Source organism: Ovis canadensis, chromosome 18 (assembly GCF_042477335.2).
Source record: "Ovis canadensis isolate MfBH-ARS-UI-01 breed Bighorn chromosome 18, ARS-UI_OviCan_v2, whole genome shotgun sequence".
NCBI classification, from domain to species: domain Eukaryota; kingdom Metazoa; phylum Chordata; class Mammalia; order Artiodactyla; family Bovidae; genus Ovis; species Ovis canadensis.
The window spans coordinates 64,910,776-64,931,884 of record NC_091262.1 but is presented as its reverse complement, the minus strand read 5'-3'; the positions used below and the strand labels follow the sequence as shown (position 1 = coordinate 64,931,884).

The 21,109-nt window shown below is 36.3% G+C and overlaps 1 protein-coding gene across 3 annotated transcripts in view; it reads right to left on the bottom strand.

Annotated features, from left to right (window-relative positions):
* The window catches only part of LRFN5 (leucine rich repeat and fibronectin type III domain containing 5), a 310,079-nt gene that overhangs the window by 258,302 nt on the left and 30,668 nt on the right, over positions 1 to 21,109 (bottom strand). The window contains exon 2 of one of the 3 annotated variants that reach the window (XM_069558780.1): positions 8,998 to 9,086. The exons of the other annotated variants lie outside the window; for them this stretch is intronic. The gene's annotated coding sequence lies outside the window, so the exon portion shown is untranslated. The remainder of the gene's footprint in view (positions 1 to 8,997; positions 9,087 to 21,109) is intronic. 3 annotated transcript variants of the gene reach the window in all.

The window sequence follows — 21,109 nt, the reverse complement described above, 5'->3', positions numbered from 1 at the left end:
TAGTTTGTTCTCCCAAGTACTTAGATCAGTACCTGGCCTACTGTTACCTGACTCAGTGATTTAACAATAATTACATGTCACAAAACCTCATACGTCTTACTCTAAAATTTTTACTTATATATGACATGTCTTTCAGTTCAGTTCAGTCACTCAGTTGTGTCCGACTCTTTGCAACCCCATGAATCGCAGCACGCCAGGCCTCCCTGTCCATCACCATCTCCCGGAGTTCACTCAGACTCATGTCCATCAAGTCAGTGATGCCATCCAGCCATCTCATCCTCGGTCATCCCCTTCTCCTCCTGCCCCCAATCCCTCCCAGCATCAGAGTCTTTTCCAATGAGTCAACTCTTCGCATGAGGTGGCCAAAGTATTGGAGTTTCAGCTTTAGCATCATTCCTTCCAAAGAAATCCCAGGGCTGATCTCCTTCAGAATGGACTGCTTGGATCTCCTTGCAGTCCAAGGGACCCTCAAGAGTCTTCTCCAACACCACAGTTCAAAAGCATCAATTCTTCGGTGCTCAGCCTTCTTCACAGTCCAACTCTCACATCCATACATGACCACAGGAAAAACCATAGCCTTGACTAGATGGACCTTAGTTTGCAAAGTAATACCTCTGCTTTGAATATACTATCTAGATTGGTCATAACTTTTCTTCCAAGGAGTAAGCATCTTTTTTTTTTAATTTTCTTTTATTTAGGAATAAGCATCTTTTAACTTCATGGCTGCAGTCACCATCTGCAGTGATTTTACCTCTAGGAATATCAAAGAAATGACATGACTTAATATGCTACCCGAAAATGTGACATGGAAAGATTTCAATCAACCATGTTCAGAGGATTTATACCGTTTTTTCACTGTTCTGCATATTTCCTAATTGAATACATAACAAAACATTACCAACAACACTGAAGAGTCACCTGTTCATTTAGGCAGACATTCATTCCTTTAATTTAGTGTGTTCCCCGAATCCATATGCTGAAGTCCTAATCCCCAGTACCTCAGGATGTGACCATCTCTGGAGACAGGGTCATTAAAGAGGTAACTAAGTTAAAATTAGGTCATTAGAGGGTCACTGATAGAATATGACTGGTGTCCTTAGAGCCTGGGACATATACACACATCTGATGACATGGGGAGGAGAAAATGGCCATCTCTAAGTCAAGGAGAAAGTCGTCAGAAGAGACCAACCTCTGACTTCTAGCCTCCAAACTTGTGAGAAAATAAATTTCTGTCGTTCAAGCCAGCCAGTCTACGGTACTCTGTTATGTTAGCTCTCCTAAGCTAACTGACAGCTGAAAATAGCAATAGGTAATACAGCATGCTTTGCTCGGTAGCATCGGAGGCTCAATTATACCTTTTGAAATTAAATAAAACAAAAATTTAAGATTCATACAATTTAGTATTTGCATATCTATTTTTATTCTTTCTAAAGGATGGTATATTCTAGTACCATTTCCCACGTTCAGATAAATACCTTTATGGAGAAATCAAATGAATTACATATAGTACTCCTAACAGCTAGAAGACATGGCAAGCTAATGCATCTTTTTCCCCCACTTCAAATTCTTTGTGTGAGTGTAAATGTCAAAATTTAATCTTGTCCTTTCATTTATCTTTCTGTATTACAGCTAACTAATGCTTAAAAGTATTTTTTTTAAAAAAGCTCACATCATAGATTTTCTCAGAGAACATCTCAAAAGCACAGTTCACGAGTGTTCTACTCTTGAGATTTAGTCTTTACCACAGAATTCTCCAGGATTAGAGAACTACCATCTCACGTCAGCCAGAAGGTTAGAAAGTTAAGTCGCTCAGTCGTGTCCAACTCTTTGCGACCCCGTGGACTGTAGCCCACCAGGCTCCTCCGTCCATGGGATTCTCCAGGCAAGAATACTGGAGTGGGTTGCCATTTCCTTCTCCAGGGGATCTTCCCGTCCCAGGGATGAAATCCAGGTCTCCTGCATTAGAGGCAGATGCTTGAACCTCTGAGCCACTAGGGAAGCCCTCCAGTCAGCCAAGTGACTCTGAATTATTGTAACATAATTTGAGCACTCATTAGAAAGTTCCACTAAGGAAGTTCAAGCTGGTTCTGGTTGTTAAGGATTCACAAGAGTGCTGTGATAGCAAGTAATCTACACAATTTGCTCTTTTGATAAGCCAAATGCAGAACATGTTTGTTGTCTTCATGTCTAAATAAATGAAACAATATTTATATATAACTGTTATATTTTTCCAACTGCAACTTAATATATGATATGCCTGTTTTATATATAAAAAGTACAACTTTAAAAATTAAAATAATTTATAGGGCCAGTATCATTTTTGTAAGATTTTGGTGTATATGCCTCTAGCCACTGCATACTAAAATCACCTCTATCCCCACTTTCTCTGTCTCTCTTATTCTTAATGGGATTTATACTGTGGACATGCTGATTTGAGTATCTGAAGGACAAAACATATTCTAATATGTGAGTATGGCAATGTACTTTAACTTAACTATGACTGATAAAATTTAAGAGGTTTTCCTTTTCTTTTTTGTTTTATAAATATTCCTCTATAAATCCATTTATCTTTATAAAATTTCAATTATTTCCATATGGGATATTACTCAGTTTGGATTTTCTGAACCAAAGGGCTTGCTAATTTCAAATTTTAGACATACTGTCACGTTGTCCTTAGGACACTCTAATCAGTTTATTCTCCAACAAAGAGTTCATGTAAATTCTAATGTGCTCATAGATTTGCTGCCACCAGATCACATGTTGAATTGCTAATGAATTTGGTTATATCATCACATTCATTGACTTTGACGGTTTCACCTATTATAGATCACCTAATCACTGCTGGTTTTTTCTATATTGTCTTGTTTGTATATTAAACCTTTGACGCATCTGCATTGCAAATTTCTTTTACACTATATAATTTTCTAACCTTAGTTTTGTTTCCTTTTATCAAAAAGAAAAAAATGATTTTTCCATAATGAAACCTTTTAGTATTTTTCTTAATGATTCTTGCCTTTGAGTACTATGAAAATAAAATTTATTCACATTTTATTCCAGTATTTTAATAGTTAAATATTAAACATTTGGAATTTATTTTGATCTGTTGTGATAAGGAAATATGTTACCTTAAGTATTATCTCTATATTATTTACTAAATAATCAATTTGTCTCCATATTATAAAAATTATAGCCTAAAAGGAGAACTGCCATTACTTACTTGGGCTCATTTTTCTAATAACTTTTTATTCTCATTGAATTCCTTGTCAATTTTGTCACCAATATTTTAATTACATGTCAGAAATTGACAGGGTAAGTTTTATATTATTATTCTCTCTTTACCATAAGTTTCCTGATGTAGTCCTTCAATGGAAAGGTTTATTCTCAAATAAAATTGGGAATTATTTAGTCTCCAAACTAAGGATTCCATTGTGTTGAGAGTGCAAAGTTAATGGATTCTAATAAGTGCATAAAATATTCTGTGAGAAATGACATCTTTACAATACTAATATATCTCATTCAAGAGACTTATAATGCAATTTATTTGTTTCTTCAGTCTCCCTCATGAAGTCTTACAGTTTTATAAGTTCCTGTACATGCCTTGTTAGGCTTATTCTTGGCTTACCACTCTTCTGTTACTTGGGTAGACTGTTTCTATTACTTGTGATAACACAAACATTTAATTTTCAACTGGTAGAGCTGAGTTTTAAAAGTAGGCCACTGAATCATACATATTTATCTTATGACCAGGTATATTGATAAATTTCTAGCATTTCTAGTATATTTATGATTTTCAGATTTCTGGAATTTCTAGATTAATTTAAGATTTTATCCTCAAAAAGAATAAACTTAGAGAAATATGTTACCTGTATTTAAATGCCTAAATGGTTCTCATTTGAAAGAGATAGTCCTTTTGAATACCTCCAACAAGGCAGACACTCTTCTGATGTGTAGAAGTAGCAAGACTGTTGTTTGAGTCTTAGTCTTAAAATATGGGGAAAAAAAAAAAAACTTTTCAACGAGCTCTCCAACAATGTAATCATATAAAAACAACTGCTAAGTGTCATTGAGAGTTTTCTTCCAGGCACGGTGCCACACTTTCCATGTGTCGTCTCTTTCAATCCCCTCAACCACACTGTGAAGTAGTATTATTACTAGCTTCATTTTACAGTCGAAGAGACTGAAGCATAAAAAAAGCCAAGCTCTCTGAGCTAGCAAAGGTAGAACAGATATACCCAGCTGGACTGAGCCACAGCAAAAGCTCTTAACCACTACACTGTAGTTACCTTGCTGTCGTTGTTCTAAAGGAACTAGACAGATGTTCTAGAATACCATAAAAAAACGAAATAATGCTTTAATTTGGAATGGCAAATACGATCCCCGAAATTTCTTCCCATTTCATTTTAAAGATTCTCTTATCTTGTATTCTTTGTGGAAGATAAACCCATGCCTTCAGCCAAGATTCTCCCAGGATTCCAGCATCCATCTGTTCTGGTCCTCAAAGTCTGGAAATTAAACTATCAAATAATAGAGTGCATGAAAGTTATAGGAAACAAGGGGAAGGATATAAAACACATGCCGATGGCAACATCCTTACACATTTTGCTGAGGACAATTCTTGTTCCCCCTTGCATCACAGGATTCAAAATGTATCCTTGACTTTAACCTCAGCCAATACACACACACACACACACACACACACACACACACACACACACACACACTGTCTACCCCATCCTGCCATAGTATGTGGCATATTGTTTATGACATGTAATGAACTGGTAGCATCTTGTATATAGTAACATATGAGTTATTTTATAGATTATGAATCATATATATTATCTATTATATAAAACAACCTATACTTTAAAGATTATTATGTTAATAGAAGCATTAAAAAGCAGATTCAAAGAAACTATATTTTTGGTTACATGATAGATTTAAAGAGTGAGTGAAAGCAAAATAAATGGTCTTCATCCTTTCTACATGCATTAGGATAAAGACATGTTATTTAAAACAGATTCAACAACCAATTGATAAGACCAGGAATCTGCCTGGATGCATGTTTCTAGATACAGATGATTTTAAGTGCACTATAAATCTGAAACTTGTACGTGAAATGTCTGAAGCATCAAATTGTTTACGATCATTTTACCAGACTTTTAGGATCTTAGAGCGTCTGTTCCTTCTAAAGCCCTCAGAGATATGCAAAAATAAAACAGCCAACTGAATAGCATCCAAAACAAAACACCACTTTCATTTTCAACAGTGACTTCAAGTGGGAAAAGTATTCTAATTACTTCTCACCTCAATTTTCTACATTAATAATTTATTTTTATGTCACCACCTATAAAATTGACTAAATAACAGCAACCTATTAAATAGGACAATCTGCTAAACTGTGTACTGGCTACAGTGATTCTGAAGAGGAAGAGATTAGTTTTGGTGTATTCAGCAGAGAATTCACTGGAGACTGTAAAGATTAGGAGGGCAAGTGTTCCAGGCTCAGGAAAAAACCCAAGCACAAATACAGAGAGAGAAATACGGCCTCCTATGTATGGAAAGATGAGACTAACAGAGAAACTAAAGCAGAGGGTTAAAGAATATATAGCAGTAATAGTAAACAGGCTTCAGCAGGAAGAGTGTGCATGTGTGAGAGAGAGAGAGAGAGAGAGAGAGAGTGTGTGTGTGTGTGTGTGTGTGTATGTCCCAGTGCAGAGGCAGAGACTGTACCCAGGGAAGATAGTTTATGGAGGGCCATAAAATAACTTATTGAGTTTATTCTTTCTTTGTTGCGTACAGGTGAGCTATTAAAAATAGAAGCAGGATCTTGGAATCTACGTGATGATGCAAAGATAGCTGATTTTCAAACATATTAGAACATTCAGAAACTAACATACATAATTTCTAAGTAGGTTCCGGGAGGTGTTCCAGTTTCAAAAATATTCCTGAAAAAAAAAAAAAACAGATTCTAAAATATTTTCCCCTCAGTATTCTCACAGGGTATTCCACAGATCAAAATATATAGGTTTAACTGCTCTAATATGTATTCATATTCCACTGGTTTCAATTGTTTAGTCTCTGTTTCAGCAAATTTATTTACTGATAATATTCTGAAAAATATAATAAAATCAAGAATGTTTATAAATTCACAGTGAATCCTTTTTCTCTTGGCTTATTTTATGAAGAAATCACAAATCCATACCTGTGTAAAAATACATACGACTTTCCTAAGCACTAGACTTTGTTCCTGAATTCTAAATTGATTAAGGTATGTTTTTAATATTGTGTTTAGTGTGACTGTCTCACATTGATTATTTATGTAAGGCTCTTAATTCATTTTCATCACTTTTGCTAAAATATATGGTATAAATTGTGACAATGAAGTATAAAGTAACAGCATACAGGTATAACAAGTTATTTGCATTTAAATTAATTTAACCCAGCTAATTATGTTTCTCTAATATTTACTTAGCATTCAAAATTATTGACACATAGTATGGACAATTCTGTATATACTGTACATGTACAATAAAACAAACAAGATATGAATGACTTTCTACATATTGTACATGTACAACAGGACATGTTCCTCCTTGTTTTACTTACTCCAGAATTCATGATTCCAAAAAAAAGAAATACAGAAGACAGTTTCTAAGTTGCAAGTCCACTCTCTATCAGTACACACTGTTAGTCACTGTTTAATCCACATCATCAGGAATGCAGAGGTGGGAGAGGGGGCTAAAGTCCTGGAATCTATGCCAGTTCTTCACTATATTCCATCTATTGCCAGACAGCCTGTTTTTGACCTTAGAATGGGAGAAGCTAAATATCAACGAGGAAGCATTTGCCTTAGCCAATAGCTTTTATCTACACATTACCTCAATCTGCATAAAAACTTTCAAAGCACTGTCAACTATTCACATATGCTATCTCATCTATTTCTGTAACATCCATTGAGCTAGAGGAGGACTAATGTTATCACCATTTTCCAAATGGAAAATGTGAAGTGCAAAGGGATGACGCAGTAAGTCCAAGGAAAACCAGAATTCGGGTTATAACACAAAAAGCTCTTCATTCTAAAATCTATTTTTTTCACATGCTTACTAGCCAGGTGTACTCTGAGGAAACAGGGATGATTCCGTATGCATATTTATTTCAACACATTGTTGCAGGACAGAAGAGTTACAAGAAGGATGATGTGTAATCTGCTTTTATACTAAGTATAATGCTTGAGATGTTTTTCTAAGGCTATAGGCAAATTCAAATCATAAGGTTTTTACATGTATTTTCCACAATGAAAATTATTTTGCACCTCTGCTGTTGCTAAGTCGCTTCAGTCGTGTCTGACTCTGTGCGACCCCAGAGACGGCAGCCCACCAGGCTCCCTCATCCCTGGGATTCTCCAGGCAAGAACACTGGAATGGGTTGCCATTTCCTTCTCCAATGCATGAAAGTGAAAAGTGAAAGTGAAGTCGCTCAGTCGTGGCCCACTCTTCGCGACCCCATGGACTGCAGCCCACAAGGCTCCTCTGTCCATGGGATTTTCCAGGCAAGAGTACTGGAGTGGGTTGCCATCTATTAAGCTATAAATCAACAAGAATCAACACATGAAAGGAATATATTGTTGGTAATAAAACATGCTTTGGGGTCAATTTCAGTAACTCCAAGGTATTTCAGAAATACACTTACAGTGATCAATATACTTGCTCAAGAGGCTTTTATGCTGATGCACTTATTTTCAGCAAGGGAAAATATGTTGCACAATGAAAACAAAGGGAAATTGGTTGATTTATGTGATTACAGTAATGTTTCGAATCTTCAACATCTGATGTTTCAGGGCAGTACAATTATCCTTAGCCTTTCAAAATCTTTTAAATCTAAATCCTGAAGCCATTATCAAACCACAAAGAACCAGGTGACTATCTGATTTGGGGTACTACAGATCTAATAATCATTTCTTAGGCAGTGTATCTGTGGAATTTGAGCAGCAATTTTGGGTTGAATTTTATGTTATCCTTCCAAGCAAAGTAAAAATATCTGTGTAAAAATGCTTTAAAAGCCATGTCAGGTTGAAAATATTAACGATTATATGAAATGAGAAAATAGTAAATTGTATTAACACAGCATAATTTGGGGACCATTGAAAAATAATTATCATAAAATGGTTAAAATTTATAATGGAAATGAACCAAAATAGTACCATTCCCAATCAATCAAGTAATCAAAAATAATACCGGTCATAACTTCTTAATGATGATGAAAATGAAATATCAATTTACCTCTTTCACACAGTATTTTGAAATCCACAGTCAAATGCATTCCCTTTCTCTAGAGCACTCTAAAATAACATTTGAATGTATAGTTAATATTTCATATGACCCATCCAATGTCCTTTACAGACCTTTAGAATAATGTTTTAAGTGTCCACCAAAGAGCTCATCCTGTCTCCAGGAATGATTATATCAGTCTCAAGTTACTATGCTGTGGTTTTACATTAGGAGGGGAATATCGGCTAACAGTTCATGTAATTTGCACTTTAAAGACAGTGAATATTTTTTTATTCTTTGCCCATTCAGCCACCCTCTATCTTTGAAAAGTATAAAGTTCTTTGTGTTATTTCTTTAAATACTCCTCCTTGAAATTCTAACACCAGGGGATTCAGAGATGGTTCCTAAGGTAATGCCCTGTATATTCTACTTAGACCTGAGATTTTTCTTCTTTTACTGATACAAGCAACTGAAGATAAAAATAGGTCATTTAGATAGAGAATCCTAGAAGTATGTAAGACAGATGTGTAAAATCATGAAATATGAGACAAAGCAGAAGGAAATTTGAGGAAGAAATTTCTCAAATAATCTTTAACTTGATATTATTTGTTACCAACGATAGATGCTTTGACAATACAGAAAGTTCAGACTTATTTAATTATTATATCCAAATACAGGTTAGTCAGTGGCTTTGATATATAAATTTATTGAAAAAAAATAAATGACCTACTTTTGTGTATGCTGAGGGCATTTAATTTTTCATGAATGCTCCATATGACTCCATCTCCACACTGTCCTAATCTTTCCTGTGTGTTACTCCTTCAAAGACATAAACACAAGTAAAGTGTGATATAATAAAGGTCATGATGAATTAAAGGGTGAAAACGTATACTCACTTTGCTTATCTAAAAGCAGAGGTTTTCTTTTAGTGTTCAACTGCATAAAAGTATAATCCTTTGAGGTCTTAAAATTTTGAAAGTATTATGAGTTTCTAACAATAACTTATCCTCACTTGGTTTGGCATTTAAAAAAAGCATGTCTTTATATTAACAGCCTAAGGCAAATGAAAACTGGCACTCCAATCTACCCCAGCCTGTAAGACTATATTTAGAAAGCTTACTTGGAGTCTTGGGGTCTTCAGAGTGAAAATAAAACCCGGTTTCACCTCTTACATTTTCATTACCTAGGGTTACTTTTCACCTGTGATCCAGAAGATATGGCACCCCATTAAAGAATGTGCTACATACTGTTAAGTGTGGCAGCTTTTACTACAAAACCAGTTATGCCGTAGTAATTTCTTGATATATTAATAGTAGCCAGTATTAGACATTACCAATTTGGGAAAGAAGTATGTCAAGGATGTATATTGTCACTCTGCTTATTTAATTTATATGCAGAGTACATCATGCGAAATGCCAAGCTGGATGATGCACAAGATTGCTGGGAGAAATATCAATAACCTCAGATATGCAGATGACACCACCCTAATGGCAGAAAGTGAAGAGGAACTAAAGAGCCTCTTGCTGAAAGTAAAAGAGAGAGTGAAAAAGCTGGCTTAAAACTCAACATTCAAAAAATCAAGATCATGGCATTTGGTCCCATCACTTCATGGGAACCAGTGGAAACAGTGACAGATTTTATTTTCTTGAGCTTCAAAATCACTATGGATGGTGACTGCAGCCACGAAATTCAAAGATGTTTGCTCCTTGAAAGGAAAGCTATGAAAAACCTAGAGAGTACACTAAAAAGCAAAAACGAGACAGCACTTTGCCGACAAAGATCCATCTAGTAGATGCTATGATTTTTCCAGTGGTCATGGATGGATGTGAGAGGTGGACCATAAAGAAGGCTGAAAGAAAGTGAAAGCTATTCAGTGGTATCCGACTCTTTGCAACCCCAATATTGCAGCTCCAATATTTTGGCAACCTGATGCAAAAAACTGACTCATTGGAAAAGACCCTGATGCTGGGAAAGATTGAAGGCAGGAGGAGAAGGGAATGGCAGAGGATGAGATGGTTGGATAGCATCACCAACTCGATGGACATGAGTCTAGGTAAGCTCTGGGAGATGGTGAAAGATAAGGAGGCCTGGCATGTCCCCATGGTATCACAAAGAGTCAGACACAACAGAGCGACTGAACAACAACAAAAGTTATATTAGTTTTAAAACTGACTTTCAAAAGTTGAGATTTGTTAGGGTTATATCTTTTAAGAACCAGGATGTCTCTCTCATAGGATATTAAATTTTAGTAGGAGAATTGATATATGACACAAGAACTGCAAACCAGAAGTTGGCAAGTCAGATATTTTTTAAGGTCCTTTTTACATTTAGTAAGAAAGAGCAATTAGAATATTACATGATATTGAGACAGTCAGTTCCTAGGTAGGTTGATAAGAAGTCCAGGGTTCCTGAGGAGGAGAATGGGTCCTGGGGTCTCAAGGAGAAAAGGACAAATGCTTTTTTCTACATCGCTTTGTCTTTGTCAATATAACAATGTAACCTGCTCAAGGACATGTTTCTCTTTAACAAGAACCTTCCGACTAATCTTGTCATCTTAAAAGGTATATTATGGGAGTGGTTTGGTTCAGTTCAGTTCAGTCGCTCAGTCGTGTCCAACTCTTTGCAACCCCATGAACCACAGCACGCCAGGCCTCCCTGTCCATTACCAACTGCCAGAGTCTACCCAAACTCATGTCCATTGAGTTGGTGATGCCATCCAACCATCTCATCCTCTGTCAGACCCTTCTCCTCCTGCCCTCAATCTTTGCCAGCATTGGGGTCTTTTCAAGTAAGTCAGCTCTTCGCATCAGGTGGCCAAAGTATTGAAGTTTCAGCTTCAGCATCAGTCCTTCCAATGAACACCCAGGACTGATCTCCTTTAGGATGGACTGGTTGGATCTCCTTGCAGTCCAAGGGACTCTCAAGAATCTTCTCCAACACCACAGTTCAAAAGCATCAATTCTTCAGTGCTCAGCTTTCTTTATAGTCCAACTCTCACATCCATACATGACTACTGGAAAAACCACAGCTTTGACTAGACGGACCTTTGTTGGCAAAATAATGTCTCTGCTTTTTAATACGCTGTCTAGGTTGGTCATAGCTTTCCTTCCAAAGAGTAAGCATCTTTTAATTTCATGGCTGCAGTCACCATCTGCAGTGTATAATGTACATTATGGGAGTGTGTCTGGTAAGATCTTTCAATTGTTCCTTCTAATCTTGTTAATTTAAGATGTATGTTGTGGGTGTGGGTCTGAAAAAAGTATATAAGGCCTTGATAAGACTAGCTGGGGGGCACTCTCTGCACCCTTCTGATGTCTGTGTCAGATGCTTTCTCTGTCCCTTTTCTTACTTTAATAAAACTCTGCTACACAAAAGCTCTTGAGTGATCAAGCCTAGTCCCTGGTCCTGACGCTAAATCTTCTTCGGAGATAACTAATCCAACATCGTTCCATAAACTATCAATATGTTCTTCAAAGTCTATTTTTTCTTCACTAAATGGCTTTCATCATTCAACGCATCAAAGATACATTTAAGCAAAAATGTGGACAGCTGCCTTACACTAATTTCTGGCATATAGGAGCCCCCTGACAGTGTAGAGTTCATGACTAAGGAAATACAGATACCCTCACTGCATTCTAATAAACATTTGACAGCTCATGGTCAGGACAACCTTCATTACTAACTCCCTACCATTTTAATTAGGAGGAACAACTTGTATCTAGTGTAACCTGAAAACAGAATAGCATTTATGAAGTCCTCACTATTTAAGGCTAGAAATTCAAAATGTCCAAAGTCCTCAGGTTACCTCATTTGTGTGAGCTGAATAAAGATATCAGGGTCTTATTACCCATGTGTGTAGACTATCCTCACTTTATGGGAGAATCTATTTAGGGTGTCAGAGCCACCCTGTGGGTAGAGCCAGTCTAGTCACAAAGGGTCACAGCAAAGAGGGTCTGGTATAGGCAAAAACTGGTCTGAAAATAAAAAAGGTTTTAATCTTCAATCTAGGAGAGTAAAGAGAGAAGAGAATTTGGATTTGAACTAAAATCTGGAAAGATTCCCTAAGGTAAATGAATGTTTCAGAAAGAAACCTTTTTGGGTACTCACAGTGGAAAGCCACAGTGCAGACTAAGGTGCTAAACTGGTTGGCAATTTGACCCCATTCACAGAGGTCCTAAATCATTAAATGTACTTGGAGAATTAGACAGTTTAACTTAAATTCCTGTTGCATGTATTAATTTTTAAAACTGAATTCAAAACTTGACATCTGAGTATTTCAGTTCTTTGGCTTGTAAAGTTTCACATAAATTATATATATAATAATATTATACACATATATAATATATATATTAACTGATAAAGAGCCCTACACATATGCAAGTTTTATATTTGTCCTTTAGAGAATCAAAATTAAAACTTATAAAAATGACAGTGTACCCCAATTCCACAGCTTAAAAGGAATCAGATCACCTTGATCCAATTTAAACTGAGTCTTTAATATAATCTATGAAAATTAAGACACTAAAGAAATATTGTACATTCTAATTGTACTTGGTTTTGAAAGAAGTATCTGAGTCAATGTTCAGAATTCAATATGGTTTTTGACCTTTCAAATATAATTTATCGGAAAGCAATGGGTTCTAATTTCACTGCAAAAGAAAAATAACACTTGTTTGAGTCCTAAAGTCATAAAAATATCAACACTCTGCCCTTCCATAATTGCAATTTTGGAGCAACTTGTAACTTTTGTGAACGGTTTCTCAAAGGGAATACAGTAATACATTTGTCAGATTATATACCACATTCAGGGCTTCCCTGGTGATAAAGAATCTGCCTACAATGCAGGAGACCTGGGTTCGGTCCCTGGCTTTGGGAAGATCCCCTGGAGGAGGGTATGGCAACTCACTCTAGTATCCTTGCCTGGAGCATACCCATGGACAGAGAAGCCTAGTAGACTACAGTTCATGGGGTCACAAAGAGTCAGACATGACTGAATAACTAAGCACAGCACAGCACATACCACATTTAACAATAACTCAATGTAGCTGGACACGACTGCGCGACTTCACTTTCACTTTTCACTTTCATGCATTGGAGAAGGAAATGGCACCCCACTCCAGTGTTCTTGCCTGGAGAATCCCAGGGATGGGGGAGCCTGGTGGGCTGCCATCTCTGGGGTCGCACAGAGTCAGACACGACTGAAGCAACTTAGCAGCAGCAGTCTTCATCCAGTATAAGTAGAAAAGGTGAAATAAAAAACCCTCACTTCCAACATTTCTCAATATATCAAAAAGAACCAAAACTAAAAACCAATACAAATATTGTAAATTAATTAGCCTCTAATTAAAATAAATCAATTTAAATTTAAAAAAAAATAAAAAAACTAAAAATGATAAAAATGACAATGTACCCCAACCCCACAGCTTAAAAGGAATCAGATTACCTTGATCCAGTTTAAACGGTGGGTCATTAATTATATACTGGAACATACAGTTCTTAGAGTCTGTCTATAAAATACATTCTAGTTACTCACACCCTAGAAGAAAGTTTAATATTCCAATGCCTCAGGAATTATATCAGTACAACTAGTGCTTCATCAGTTGAGCTCAGTCACTCAGTCATCTCTTCTGTGACCCCCATAGACTGTAGCATGCCAGGCTGTTTCACAGAGAATCACAAAATTATCCTTTAGCTCTCACTTACACGATTCTAGTATTTCCACTCTCTATGTCCAGACGATCTCATACCTGACCAAACAGTACTTTCTTTGAATTAAGTTAATGGCGACTGAACTGAATGGCTTTTATGGTTTCTTCAATGCCAAGAGCCTCCACAGGGAGAAACTGCATGAGATAGAGGGATATTTCTGTGTGGGTCCATCACAGGAAGAATATTTCAACTCAGTGACACTTTTCTGGTACTATTTTAAAAAGAAGAGTATGATTTCTAATCTAGGATGAGATTCTAAAAGATCTACTTTCAGAAAAGTGAGAAGCACTAGTGATTCATAAAGATGTATAACTGAGTGAGTATAATGGAGCTCATTATAGTCAGTGCCCTTCACACAATGGACCTAGTTTTGTTTAACTTTATTAAGAATCAGTACAATGTTATCCTGAGTTTATTTTACAATAACTGGAATAAAAAAAAAATCCAGTGACATTAAAGAAGAGTGAAAGCCAATGGGGATAACTGAAGTTAGAAGCAAGCCAAACCAATATAATGTAAATTATACAATAATAGTTAAGTAGACTGATAATTCTGAAGTACACTGGAAAAGATTACATTATTTTCTATATTTTTAACATTTTTCTTCCAAGGAAAAGATGTAATTCAGTCACACTAATTGGCATCTATTCAATAACAGCTGTTCATTTGGATTGCCAGGTGTAAGACAGGAAAAAAAAATTCACTATACACACACACACACACACACACACACACACACACACACACATATATATATAGACTTCACTAATGGCTCAGCAGTAAAGAATCCACTTGCAATGCAGGATACACAGGAGATGCTGGTTTGATCCTTGAGTTGGGAAGATCCCCTGGTAACAAAAATGACAACCCACTCCAGTATTCTTGCTGGTAAAATACCATTGAGAGAGAAGCTTGGTGGGCTACAGTTCTTAGGGTCACAAAGAGTTGGACACAACTGAGTGGACTAAGCTCAACAACAACCCACATACACACACACATATATATACACATACACAGACACACGTCTATTAGGAAATGAGGCTTAAGTCATCATTTTAAGGGTTATTATTTTATGTCATTTCAATAGTTCTCATTTGATGAATTTTAAAAACAATTTTAACTATAAAAGGCAACATTTACATAACTGCAGAAAACATTTTTGTCTGCTCTTTTTAAAAATATAAGTGAATAAAGGAATATCTTAACTTACACTCAAGACAGTACCACATAAATATCAGTTACAATGATTTTTATGGAACTGGACCTAATCCTAAAACACGAATGCAGAATGAACCCACACTGATGTCAAGTCTGTTTGCAACTGACGTCAGTGGAATTTTTCACTAAATCACCCTGGCCCACACTAAGCCAGAATCTAAAAATGATCCTTCACTGATTATTTAAGTGTAATCAAACCTATTTAAAAGTATCTACAGCATTTTAAAGTAAAAAGAAATCAATACACATTAAATATGAAAAAATTAAGAAAATAAATACCATCTCTAAAGTAGCACAATACTCTATAATCAAGTCATGACACTGACTACAAATGAAATTTAAAAAAATTAAGCAAAGTTATTAGCTAGAATTAATTTCCACAGTAATTTATTAGATACAGATAGACTTCAGTTACACTATTTTATATATATTACAATAATACATCCGTTGTCTTATTTACCTAATTTAACCCAAAAACATACACAATATGAACATAATAATAAAAGTCATTTATTGTGTTTTATTATGTGGCAGACATTGTGCCTAAAAGTGTCCTGAAAACAAGCCTGAAACCTTGGGATTATTAGCTTCAGTTTATAAATATAGATATAACAAAAGAGTTTCAGAAAAACATCTACTTCTGCTTTATTGACTAGACCAAAGGCTTTGACTGTGTGGATCACAACAAACTGTGGAAAATTCTTCAAGAGACAGGAATACCAGACCACCTCACCTGCCTCCTGAGAAATCTGCATCCAGGTCAAGAAGCAACAGTTAAAACTGGATATGGAAAAACAGACAGATTCCAATCAGGAAAGGAGTATGTCAAGGCTGTATATTGTCATCCTGCTTATTTAACTTATATGCAGAGTACATTATGCGAAATGCTGGTCTGGATGAAGCACAAGCTGGAATCAAAACTGCCAAGAGAAATATCAATAACCTCATATGCAGGTGACACCATCTTTATGGCAGGAAGTATAGAAGAACTAAAGAGCATCTTGATGAAAGTGAAAGAGGAGAGTGAAAAAGTTGGCTTAAAATTCAACATTCAGAAAACTAAGATCATGCCATCACTTCATAGCAAATAGATGGGGAAACAATGGAAACAGTGAGAAACTTTACTTTGAGGGGCTCCAAAATCACTGCAGATGGTGACTGCAGCCGTGAAATTAAAAGATGCTTGTTCCTTGGAAGAAAAGTTATGACTAACCTAGAGAACATATTAAAAAGCAGAGACAATACTTTGTCAACAAAGGTCTATCTAGTCAAAGCTATGGTTTTTCCAGTAGTCATGTATGGATGTGAGAGTTGGACTATAAAGAAAGCTGAGTGCTGAAGAATTGATGCTTTTGAACTATGGTGTTGGAGAAGACTCTTAAGAGTCCCTTGGACTGCAAGGAGATCCAACCAGTCCATCCTAAAGGAAATCAGTTCTGAATATTCATTGGAAGGACTGATGCTGAAACTGAAACTCCAGTACTTTGGCTACCTGATACGAAGAACTGACTCACTAGAAAAGATCCTGATGCTGGGAAAGATTGAAGGTGAGAGGAGAAGGGGACAACAGAGGATGAGATGGTTGCATGGCATCACTGACTCAATGGACATGAGTTTGAGTAAGCCCAGGGAGTTGGTGATGGACAGGAAAGCCTGGTGTGCTGTAGTCCATGGGGTCACATGGAGTCAGATATAACTGAGCGACTAAACGGAACTGAATATATAAGATACTATAGTTCAAGAGAGGCTACTTTAATTGCTCAATGAACAAAATTTGAAACCAAATCTGAATACAAATACAATAGCTTGTCAAATATCAAATGAGAAAAGTTTGGTAAACTGAGTTTAAATGCATGATTCTCACATTTAATGTCTATCGGGTTATGAAAGCTATATCTACATATAGGAATTTTAAAAAAATTAAACAAAATCGACATCTTTTCTTAAAAGAGATGCAGATAAATATTACACAAACTGGAGACAGTCCCTTGGACAGCGAAGAGATTAAACAAGTCAGTTAGAAAGGAAATCAACCCTGAATATTCATTAGAAGGACTGATGCTGAAACTGAAGCCCCAATACTTGGGCACTTGATGCAAAGAGCTGACTCACTGGAAAAGACCCTGAGGCTGGGATGACTTGAGGGCATGAGGAGAAGGGGATGACAGGATGAGATGGTTGGATGGCATCGTCAACTCAGAAGGACATGAATTTTAGCAAACTTCCCTGGTGGCTCAGATGGTAAAGAATCTGCCTGCAATGCAGGAGACCTGCCTGGGTCAAGAAGGTCCCTTGGTCAAGAAGATCTCCTGGAGAAGGAAATGGCCACACACTCCAGTATTCTTCCCTTGGAAGTCCCATGAATAGAGGAGCCTGGTGTGCTGCAGCCCATGAGGCTGCAAAGAGTTAGACACAACTGAGACACTAACACTTTCACAAACTCTGGGAGATAGTGAAGGACAGTGGAGCCGCAGTCCATGGGGTCTCCAAGAGTTGAACATGACCGAGCGGCTGAACAATAACACTATTAACATTCTCATATATTTATATCCTGTTGTACTCTTTCTTCTCTAAATACACAGGGAGACAGACATAATATTTTCCTATAATTCAACTCTCTGCTTCTAAGTACGTCATATGTAAAAATATAACAATAATAATACCTACATTTCCTAGGGCTGTTAAGAGGTTTAAATATGGATAATGGAAGTAAAGGGCTTAACAAAGTACGTGACATAAGATTAAAAAAAAAAAGTAATGGTAGCTTTGAAGATCAAGAAAGATTTTTCAATCTTCTTCAAATTATTTTCTCTGTGATTTCTTATCCTTTTAAACATACTTATTTATTTTACAACACTGATATGAAGCAGGCCCCTGCAGGGCTCCTAGGCACAAAAGCCTTTTTGTGTCTCATTTCTTCCATTACAGGAAATAGGCTTCATTCAGCCTCCAGGACCTTCCTCTAGTTCCAATGGATAGATTCAAGTAGCTGGTAATTAGGGAAGGGAGGGGATGCAAGACCAGGGAGAAACAAATAGGCAAGGGAAACAATAGTAGGACCTTAGGGCAAGGTCTTGGTTCCCCCTCAAGGAATACATACAACAATATCTTTGAGCTGTTTTGTAGATACTGAAACTCCCACCAGATGGAAAAAGTTAACTGTTCATGATGGAATGCTGTCCACAAGCAAACAGACCCCAGACCCTTCAGAACCAGAAGGTTGATGCTGTGGACTTCAACCTACATCACCATCAACCAATCAAAGGACATCTATGAGCTAATCACACCCTCTTTGAATTATTACTATAAAACTTCTCACTACCATCTGGGGTGGGGGGGGGCGGGGAACATATAGTTTTGTGGGCATTAGCCCGCTGTGGTCCCCTCTGCCTACCAAAGCAGTAAAGCTATCCTTTTCTACTTTACCCAAAACTTGTCTCCAAGATTTAATTTGGTTTGGGGGTACAGAGGCTGGATTCAGCTTCAATATTAATCATATTAATCCAATCACTTCCTACACCAATACCATGGTTCAATCCTTCATCAAATCTTGATATAGACTTTTGTATCCCTGTGTCTTTTCACAACGGCAGCAACCAGAGTGATCTCTTGTAATGCTAGTCATTACCAGTCACGTGTGCTCAAAACCCTCCCTGGCTTTTTATGTGCAAGTCCAAGTCCTTAGGCTGTCTCTGGACTTACTTCTCTCTCACCGTTTTAGAGACTCTCCAGCTCACTCACTCCTCTTTAGCTACAAGCTCCTCTTGACTATTCTGTAAACACATGGAGTGTGCTGCTGCCTCCAGAGTTCTTGAACTCACTGTCCTTTACTATCTTTTATTGGATACCTTCATGACTTATTCCCCCTCTCCCCACGCTGCCTCATTCTTGTCTCTCTGAAAATGTGCCCACATCTGGAAGGACATATTCCTAATCATCCTCTGTAAAATATCAGCCTTCTTTTCCTAGTCCACACTTACAGGCATTTTCAGTCTTTTCCTTCATAGTACTTATCATCATCTAGTATTTTATATTTTTGTTTATTTACTTATTGGCAAACACTTCTGCCGAATAAATAAGCTTGTGATCATAGGGATTTTACATTTTTTATTCATTGCGCCCTTGATGGATGCCTGCCAGTTTAATATTTGTTGAACAAATAAATCAGAAGAGGTTTCTTATAGTTACAGAGTTCTGAAATGGGTTCTGAAGTATAAGTTAAATTTGAACAGTCAGAAGTGATACAAGAGCAAGTGTTCCAGTAAAGATAAGCCAAAGGAAATACAGAGTGGGGGGGGGGGGGAAGTAATAGAGTCTGCACAAGCCAAATAATTCAGTTTTATTGTTGAATGAAGCATGAATGGAGGAAGAGTCATAGTTGAGACTAGAGGTTGGATCTCATTGGGATTTGGAGGGTCATGAATGTCAGAGAACAAATTTGAATTTAATAAGCTATGGGGGACTTCTTGGAGAAGGAAATGGCAACTCACTCCAGTGTTCTTGCCTGGAGAATCCCAGGGATGGGGGAGCCTGGAGGACTGCCATCTATGCGGGTCACACAGAGTCAGACACGACTGAAGCGACTTAGCAGCAGCAGCAGGGGGACTTCTAGATGTTTTTGAGTAGGGAAATTGCATGATGGAAGTTCATTAAGAATATTTAGCTTGTAGGGATATAGTATGGATTAAAAGCAGAAAGTCAGTAAGTACAGAGTTCAGAGCTTTATATGAGCCATTCCAACCTAACTCACTCCAACATTTAATAAGTCAAAATAGACTTCCAGATTCTAATTTGTCTTCCAGTTAATGACAATGAATTAAGAGTATTAATTCATATATATATATGCAGATATATTAGTAGTATCAAACATCAAAGGAAAAATACCCAAAAATGCAGTTTATATGATTAATATAAATACATTTTTAAAGAACAAAAGAAAATCTGAGACATGTATGTAAAATGATTGAACTAGGGGTATATCATATATGAATAAGATATCCTGCTGTCAAAGAAAGTTATCTTTGTCCACTTATGTCCTCTCAAAAGTATACAATGCAAATGCTCTTAAAGAAATAAGACTCTTATCACTGTTTTATTAGTCTATACTAATTAGTAGCAAATAAACGATAACTATACTATGTAACATACACCGTGAAATTAGAAATTTCTAGTTTCTAAGAATATAATATGGACTCAGAAAACAAATAGGAAGAATATAATCCAAGAAAGCAATCCATTCTTAAATCCATGTGTTTCTCAAAAGTAGCCTTCAGAAATTCCTAGAAAGAATCAATAATTCAAATTATAATTTTGAAATGACAAATATTTACAATAGTTATTGAATTTATATGATCTAAGAGCCAATTAGGAATAACAACTATATATTCAAAAGAAGCCATTGCTTTAAATTGATTTAACTCAGAAAAATGTTTAATTTTATTCAAGATGTATATATAGGTCATTTCTAGTTCTTGCCAGTATTTCTTTATTTAGAAAAGGTCTTCAAATATTACTTTACAGTAAATCTTTAGTTTAATATCAACAAGCTTAGGAAAAATCTCTGAGAAAACCATTGCATTCTTTTGTGTTACCACTGCCTTTACACATAAATGAGTAAATAATTTTAAACAATTTTAATAATTTAATAAATAAATTTAGTAATTTCAAACACTTTCTAGATATTTGGATTACAAGAAGTAAAAACATGTTAAATATATCCAAGGCATTAAAGTCTGTCTACTATATGTGAAGAGAAGGATAAGTAAATGATTTAACTACAATATGCTATGGTCAAAAAAAAAAAAAATGCTCTGATGCAGAACAGAATAGCCACTATACAGAAAGTAAAGTTCTCAGAAAAACCTCTGCTCAAAAGTTCTAGGACTGGATCTGCAGAATATAAAGTTACATCACAC